The sequence below is a fragment of the Crocodylus porosus genome, unplaced genomic scaffold (genome assembly GCF_001723895.1).
Source record: "Crocodylus porosus isolate Cpor-Errol unplaced genomic scaffold, CroPor_comp1, whole genome shotgun sequence".
NCBI classification, from domain to species: domain Eukaryota; kingdom Metazoa; phylum Chordata; order Crocodylia; family Crocodylidae; genus Crocodylus; species Crocodylus porosus.
Genome location: NW_017728911.1, coordinates 8,026,121 through 8,034,599, shown reverse-complemented (window position 1 = coordinate 8,034,599; position 8,479 = coordinate 8,026,121). Strand labels below are relative to the sequence as shown.

The 8,479-nt window shown below is 45.2% G+C and overlaps 1 protein-coding gene across 1 annotated transcript in view; it reads right to left on the bottom strand.

Annotated features, from left to right (window-relative positions):
• Positions 1 to 8,479, bottom strand: part of DAPK2 (death associated protein kinase 2) — a 55,765-nt gene that overhangs the window by 46,845 nt on the left and 441 nt on the right. The gene's annotated exons all lie outside the window — the stretch shown is intronic.

Genomic DNA, 8,479 nt, shown 5'->3' with positions numbered 1-8,479 from the left:
CCCCATCTCGGTAGCATATGCCAAAATCAGTCCTTGCAAAAAAAACAATTCCCAAACCTGCTGTAATGCTGCAGGTTTTTCAAGATACCGTCTCAAGGAATGACTGTACAGGTCAACAATAAGATGAAAACTTTGGTCTCAGAAATTTAACCCAAATGGAGCTTTAAAAATCAAGCTAAATATGTTGGTTTTTATAAAAGAGCAAGAAAAAAAATCACTGCTTACTCACCCTAAATGATCTTTGCTCAGCCTTCTGTTACTCTGATAAGCTAAAAGTACATTTCCTTTTTCCTTCATAGGAAAGTAGTAAACACCAGTAACTCTAGAGGTATTTGGCTATTTGCAGTCATTTAAGTCTGTTTTTTTTCCTCCCTCTTAATAATCATTTTTATTGTGGGAGTTTTTGGACATCAGGATCCGACAGAGCTAAGTACTGTACATCCACAGTGAGAGACAGTCCTTGCCATGAAGGTCTTCATCTTCAGGTAGAAACAGTAGAGGTGAGTGACCAGGCCAGCAACCCTGGGCTCTCTCTTTAGGGAGGAGAGGGAGGAGAAGGAGACTGCACAGAAATACATCATCACTGCCCAGGGCACAGAGCTTCCCTGCTACACCTTTGGTTAGACAGGACTGAAAAAGGGATGGAGACATGAAGTGTCATTAGCCCCATTTTACAGGCACTAAAGTGGAATGCTAAGGACTTGTCTATACTATATCAGCAGTGTGGTCTGACAAGCATGTTGCTGAGCAAACTTTACCCACCTGAGTCTGCCAACTCACCTGGGAGTCAAAAGTGCACTAGTGAGGCTGCTCTAGGCTTGTTTCTTGGTTTCTGTTCCCAAGACCTCAGTTTCTGGCAAGCCCAAGAATGGGTGCTGCAAACAAGTGTGGAACAGGCTTAGGTAGGGCATGCTCAGCCCCAGGCTCCCCAGGTCACACAACAGGTGTGGTACAGACAAGAAGTCCTGCATTAGAAAATCTGAAGAGGATAAAATATAAGATGAAGAGCAATTTGCTGAAGACTGTGGATTTTTTTTTTGGAGGAAGAAGGGTTTTGGGGGAAGGAGAACAGTTCATTCAATCAGTCAATGATGGCCAAAACTGGAAAACTCTTTCATGCTAAACTCCTTTGCTGTTCAGATATGTGAGCATTAAGGATCATTAAATCTCATTTCCCTCCTTCTCCTAGGCTACCAAAAAGATAAACACACACGTCTCTCTGCAAAGAACAAGGAGAAAACAACTGCCTTTGCACTGCATCCCTAAGTAAAACTCACAAAAAGAACAGCTCTTAAAGATGCATAATTATAGAAAAGAATACAGACTATGTATTAGCCTTGCTATAAACAAACATGTCAAGACAAACGTGTACAGTTTGAGTAACAAGTTGATCACTTTCTCTATCCATTGTGAAGCTAGCAAATCAGTCAGCAACACAGATCTTCCTCAACTTTAGGAAAGCTAACTTTCATAAGCTCAGGAGGTTAGTCGTTGAGGCCCTGAGAGACCGTGATCTGACAGAGAGGGAGCCCATGATGAGTGGTCACTCCTTAAGGACATGATCCTAAAAGCCCAAGGGAAGTCCATTCTGGCATGTAGGAAAGGTAGCAAAAGGGCTAGGAGACCCCCTTGGCTCAACAGGGAACTCATGGACCTCCTGAAACTGAAAAGAGAAGCTTATAAGGCTTGGAAATTGGGAACTACCACTAAGAAGGATTATGCAGCACTGGCCCACACCTGTAGGGAGCAGACCAGAAAAGCCAAGGTCTGAAACCAAACTCAGACTGGCTATGGGAATCAGGGACAATAAAAAGTCATTTTTCAAATATATGGGAAGCCAGAAAAAAAACCCAAGAGCATATTGGACCCTTGCTGAACCAAATGGGGCAGCTGACATCCAGGAAAAAACCAATCTCTTCAACAATCACTTTGTGTCAGTTTTCCGCCAGCCCAAGGGGATCACCCTGGCTGACAGGATGCAGGACTGCCAGGGTAAGGGCGATCATTCTAATGTTATGAAAGCCCTAGTCTGTTTGTCTGTCTGTAATGCTTTATTCGCACTCTGACTGACTGTCTCAGCAGCCAATCAGAGTGCTCCAAGAGTGTTCGGATTGCAAGTGGTGGTGGTACCGCAGCAGAACACTGCCATGACAGCAGGGACAGGGGAAGGGGAGGGCCAAGGCCAGCTGTGTTGGCATCGCCCCTCCCCCCCGGCTCTGCTTCATGAAGGAGGTGGAGGTGGAGGTGGAGGCAGTGGCAGCGTGATGGGGGTGGGGGTGCTCCGGCCACACCCCACCATGTCATTCATAGGAAGGGGAGGCAGATGGACATAGGCGAGGTGGACATGGGGGGGGAAGCAGGCCTGGCCCCACAATGGCAGTGGGGAGGGTCGGGGGGCGTGCCGGGCCCTGCCCAGCCTCACAATGGTGGCAGGGAGGGTGAAGGGGTGCATTCAACCCCAAAACGGCAACAGGGAGGGTGGTGAAGGTGCTTCAGGCCTGGCCCAGCCCTGAAACTGCTGTGCGGGGCAGGACGGGCACTGGGCCCAGCTCAGCCCCACAGCAGCAGCTGAGAGTATGCGGGGGTACATGGGACCCACCCTGGCCCAGCCCCAAAACAGCAGCAAGGAGGGTGGTGGGGGCAGGGTGGGCCCAGCCCTGTGGCAGAGCGGGGGACAAGGGGGATCGGGTCTGGCCCCAAAGGTGGGGGGGAAGGGGGAGCCGGACGCAGGCCTCTGTCCTTGCCTGCACCCCCTCCCTTCATCATTCTTGATGGGCAATTGGCTAGTACACTTATAATTGGTGAAGATCTTGTGAGGGAACAGCTTGAGTGGCTGGACAGCCACAAGTTAGCTAGCCCGGATGAAATGCACCAAGAATGCTAAGAGTTGGCTGACATAGCACAACCAATGGCGAGGACATTTGAGAACCTGTGGCACTCAGGAGAGGTTTCTAAAGATTAGAAGAGTGCCAATGTGGTGCTTATCTTCAAGAAAGGAAAGAAGGAAGATCCAGGTAAATATAGGCCAATCAGTTTGACCTCAATCCCTGAAAGATCTTGGAAAAAATCATCAAAGAAACCATTAACAACAGGCAACATCTGAGAGAGAGCCAACCTGGCTTCATTGTGGGTAGGTCTTGCCTGATCAACCTCATTTCCTTCTATGACCAGATGACACATCACCTGGACAAAGGCAAGGGGGTTGATGTTATATATTTAGATTTCAAAAAAGTCTTTGACTTGGTCTCCCATGATGTCCTCTTGGTCAAATTGGGGAACTGCGGACTCGACAACATTACAGTTCGACGGCTGAGGAACTCACCCCATGGTCAGACCCAGAGAGTGATAGTCGATGGAACCAAGTCAGCATGGCAGATGGTGACCAGTGGTGTCCCCCAGGGCTCATTACTCGGACCACTACTCTTTAATATACAGGTTTCCCTCGATTTATGTGGGTTCCATATATGCAAATTCGCTCTTATGTGATCAACCTTTTCCTACCCAAAATTACTTATATTCAAGGTAATTTCACTCTTGTGCGATAGGGGCTCCGCTTGTCTCCACTCACCCCAGCACTCCAGGTGGGATGGTGGCAGTGCTGGGAGGGGAGCTGCTACCACCCCAAAATTCACTGTAGCCCCCCAACCTGGCCACTGAGCACCAGGGAGAGCCCAGTGCTGCTACTGTCCCCGGTTGGTAGCGGCAGCCTGCTGTCATCCTGCGCGCAGATCTGGGGGCCCGCGTCTCCCCGGGAAGAGACCAGTGCTGCCCGCAAGCTCACAGCCCTCCTGGGGTGCATGTAGCAGCAAGAGCTGTGCCCTCCCCACCCTGCCCCATGCCCACTCAGTTCCCACTGCTTTGCTGCCTGCTGCAGCCCCAGGAGCTGCCGGCGGGCTGTGCTCCTCCTCCCAGCCCCTTCCTAGTCCCAGCCTCACTCCCTCCCTCACCACTATGGGAACATAGCCCTATTTGTTACACTATAAAGTGGGTTCACTTTATGCAAATTCGATTTATGCGCCATTCTCCGGGAATGCATGTACCACATAAATTAAGGGAAACCTATATTCATAAATGATCTAGATTTGGGTGTCAGAAGCAGACTGGCTAAGTTTGTGGACGACACCAAATTATAAGGAAGCATGGTCACTCTAGAGGATAGGCTGGTGATTCAGGCTGACCTAGACAGGCTCGCAAGGTGGGTGGATCAAAACCTGATGACATTCAACACGGAGAAATGCAAAGTGTTCCACCTTGTAAGAAAAAACCCACATCATACTTACAGGCTTGGCAGTACTACACTCACTAGCACCACAACTGAAAAAGACTTGGGCGTCATGATTGACCACAAAATGAACATAAGCTACCAATGCGATGCTGCAACTGGCAAAGCAAATAAAACTCTGGCTTGCATCTACCAATGCATCTCAAGCAAGTCCCAAGAAGTCATCCTCCCACTTTACTCAGCCTTGGTGAGGCTGCAGCTGGAGTATGGCATCCAACTCTGGGCTCCACACTTTAGAAAGGATGTGAAGAAACTTGAAAGAGTCCAGAGGAGAGCCACACACATGATTAGAGGACAAGAAAACAGGCCTTATGAGGAGAGGATGAAAGGCGTGAGACTCTTCAGCCTGGAGAAGCAAAGGCTCAGGGGTGACTTGGTGGCAGCCTATATGTATATAAGGAGTGTGCAATAGGAACTGGAAGAACGTCTGTTCAGCACAGTACCCCAAGAGAAGACAAGGTCTAATGGTCACAAACTGCTGGAAGACCATTTTAGACTGGACATAAAGAAAAACTTCTTTACTGTTCAAGTCTCCAGAGTCTGGAATAGACCCCCCCAGAAGTGGTGCAAGCACCTACTCTGGATACCTTTAAGAAATGCTAGGATGCTTATCTTGCTGAGGTGATCTGCCCCCAGCTGACTTCCTGCCCCTGGGGCAGGAGGCTAGACTCGATCTCACAAGGTCCCTTCCAGCCCTAATGTTTATGAAATCTATAAAATCTATGAACAAATGAATGAAAGGAAATATGCTGTTAGGGACATCTGAAATACTTTCCCTCTCTCCCCCTTCCTTCCCTCTTCCCCTCCCTCTCAACAAAGATTTTAAGAAGTGAGGATTTCAGGCCAATGTCTGTTTTTCAAAGTGCATTTAAAAAGCCTTTCTAGAAATATGGTGAAATGTGTTTTTTGTTTTCCCTAAAAACCTTAACTCAGTTGTAGTACTATTAGCTCAGGTGAACATTAACCCAGGGTGGAAATGACAGACAGTGAAGTGTTGGATACACTGTCAAGATGCTCAAGAAAGCTAGATTTTGTTTTACAAATCTGACTGAGATCTATATTTACTATAATGACTACAGGACTAATAAAACTATTTATTTGGACTATTTGTGCCCAGCTTGTGCTTCTAAACTTAATACATATGCTAGCAAATTAGTACACATTCCAATAAAGTTATTTGTTTTTTCTTTGATCTTAAATTGAATAATACAGCACTAGGCTCTTAACATATTAGTAAATCTTCTGGTTTCTTTTTAACTGGAGAAAATTGCATGTTGAATTATATGTGATACAACACCACGTGAACCCCACTTTTCAAAATCCTAGATCTGCTCATGAACTCCAGACATAAAATCAGTCTGATAACATCTTGCAAGCATCATCTTAATATATTTACAACAGAGTAAGTTCTTCCTCTTATTTATCACCACTAGCATGGGGATGGCTGGGCAAGCAGGATGAGCCCTAGGTACTGCCTAAGGGCAAGGGCAGTACCAGAGTGAAGTTGGGGGGTGCCTCACCCTCCTGATCCCTCTGCACTTTCTGGCTCCAACCCAGCTGTGGCACATATGTCAGTGACTGCAGCGTAGTCCTGTGGAGTGGCAGTGGCTGGGTGGAGATAGTACCCTATTTTCTACTGCCAAAAACAGGAGGTGAGAAAAACTTCAGAGGAACTTGATTGTATCTCTGTGACAGAAACTCAGCAGCAAGGTGAAACAGTGCCGTGCAAAGGGATGTTCAAGAGACTAAGGAAAAAGGGAGGGGAGGCTCTCCAAATAGGGACTGGAGTGACTACTGTTCTGCTATGTAACTGGGTTGCAAGAAGCTCTCACAGCTCCAGCACTTCAAGGGCTCCCCCTAACACTGTAGTCTCAGCACACAAAGAAGCAGGACCCCACTGCTTTTGCAAACAGTTCAGTGATGGCATTCAAAGCAATCTTGCTGTGGAGTCTGTAAGCATAGCTGGAAGAAATGGGTATGTAAGCTGATGGCATTGTGGATGCAAGTGTCTTTTGTTGCAGGTTATCACCAATTGCAATGTGCTGACTGATGACTTAAGGGTAATTACAGGAAGGGCTCATTTAAATCACTTTGCTACTGCACAGTTAAGGGTTGTTGGGGAGCACCTACGGTACCACAAGTTGCTTCCTTTTTCAAATGGATGCGAGTGTTTCCAAATAAACAGCTGCCGGCTTTGCTGATAAAGTCCTAGATATTTACTGACTAGTCTGGTTGCATCTGAACTGAAGCAAGTGTAACTACATTAGATTCCTCCTCTGAAGGAATAATGGAGTCCACGAGCCACAATTAGGGGTCTAAACCTGAAGATTATTAAGTATAAGTATATTGGTTTTCTAAATAAATCTTCCCTGTAAATAAATCTTTGAACCACATGTATCTGGCAGCAATGAAAGTTGCTGCAAATAGAGTGAGATAATGTGAAGCCCTTGCAAATTAAAAAATACTTAGAGATGGGGAAAAATCTTTCAAGTTGCTGGAATATGTTTAATACATTTCACTTTTAAAAAAGTAAACACTTGTTAGAGATCCTGTAATGTAATTACTGTGCAGAGAGAGGGAGACAGGATAGCCAGGTTAAACTGGACTTTTAAGGCAAAGCTGAAATAAAGAAGCTTCTTGAGTTCCTAACAATATCAGAAAGGGGAAATGTAGCTAGCATGGGAAGTCAGTATGACATTAAGTGTACTGCAGTTCATAAGGATATATAACCTGACCCCAAGAATTAAAAAGACACCTAAGCCTGGAGCTCTCCTGCTCCAATTACTTACAGGCTAAAATTGTTTGCTTACAGAATCTGAATTGGTAGCAGAAATGCAGAGGTTCAGAATTTGCCTACCCTTAAAGTCTTCTGGAGGACATTATTTTTTTGCCTACAGCAATCTTCACTAAGCATCAGATGCAAATCTCACATCTGACAGAAAACATCTTCCTTTGCTGACTGATAGAGATCACTGACCACACTTGGAACTGAGACATAAAAGATGTACTCACATATTTTTGTAGCAGGCATTTCCTAAGTTCAGAACATGACATTTTTTTTATTATACAGTAAAATAACCTGACCACATACCTCAGTTCTTTCTTCTAGCTGATCTGATGCAGCTTCCTTGAAAAAAGCCATATTTTGGTATCCAAACTCTAAGTTATTGTATGTAGTTAGCTGATAATCATAGTGCCACTTAAGCAAAGGACTGCCTTATACAAACAACAATACTGGATTTTAACCCACATAAATTTCAGTTTATGATTTTCCACTCTATGATTTTTCCTCTAAATATTTGCCTATCAAGGGCAGTGACCACCACAGTGGACCATTAAGCCAGGTAGCCTCCAAATTGTTCATAACTTTTTTCTGCTATTCCTAGTGCAGGGTTGTAGAAGTGCACGACCCTGCTCAGCACAGAACTAAGTTATGACTGAGCTATTTACAGAGGTACCACCTCAGTTTTTCCATTGTCAGCCCCTCAGACGAGCCTCTGTAACATTAGCTTTCTCTAACCCTGACTCCCCAGTTCTGAAAAGTATACAAGCAATCCCCATTCTGCTGCTCTCTCAACTTCCTTTAGGTAATTCCTGCAAATTCCCATCAGATCCTTGTTAGTTGCCTCCTCCAGGAAATTCCTTCAGAAACTGCAAATGCCGTTTCTAATTTCTCTTACTCTATTTATTAGGCTCTTGTAGCACTCCACCCTCTTGCTATAGTTTCAACTGAGATGCACCTGCTGTATCACAGTGTAGCAGGACTTACCTAAATTAATGGTATTAGCCACCTTGCAATAAAGGAATTCATATTTCATGCAATTTTGATCCTCTTGCCTTGGAAACAGAGAATGGCTGGTATGGCCGCTTGGTCTCTGTCGGACAGAAGTGTACAAGGCCCTAGGTTGGACTATAATCCCTGCACCCATGTTTTAGAAACTTGTGGTCTACCCAGACGGCTTGTTCCATTCAATATTTAAGATTTTAAGATGCTTAGAAACCAATTAGCTTAAAGATGAAAGATGGGACTGAGCCAAAACATTCAGATCTAGGGGTACTTAAATGTGTACTTAATCATAAGTATGGTGATAGCACATTAACTTCAATGATTGTTAAGATCTGTAAATCCTTTTAAAGATTAAAACTGGTATGAAGGTGTTAAAAGTGCAGCTGAAAATGGAACTTCTGCATCCCTTT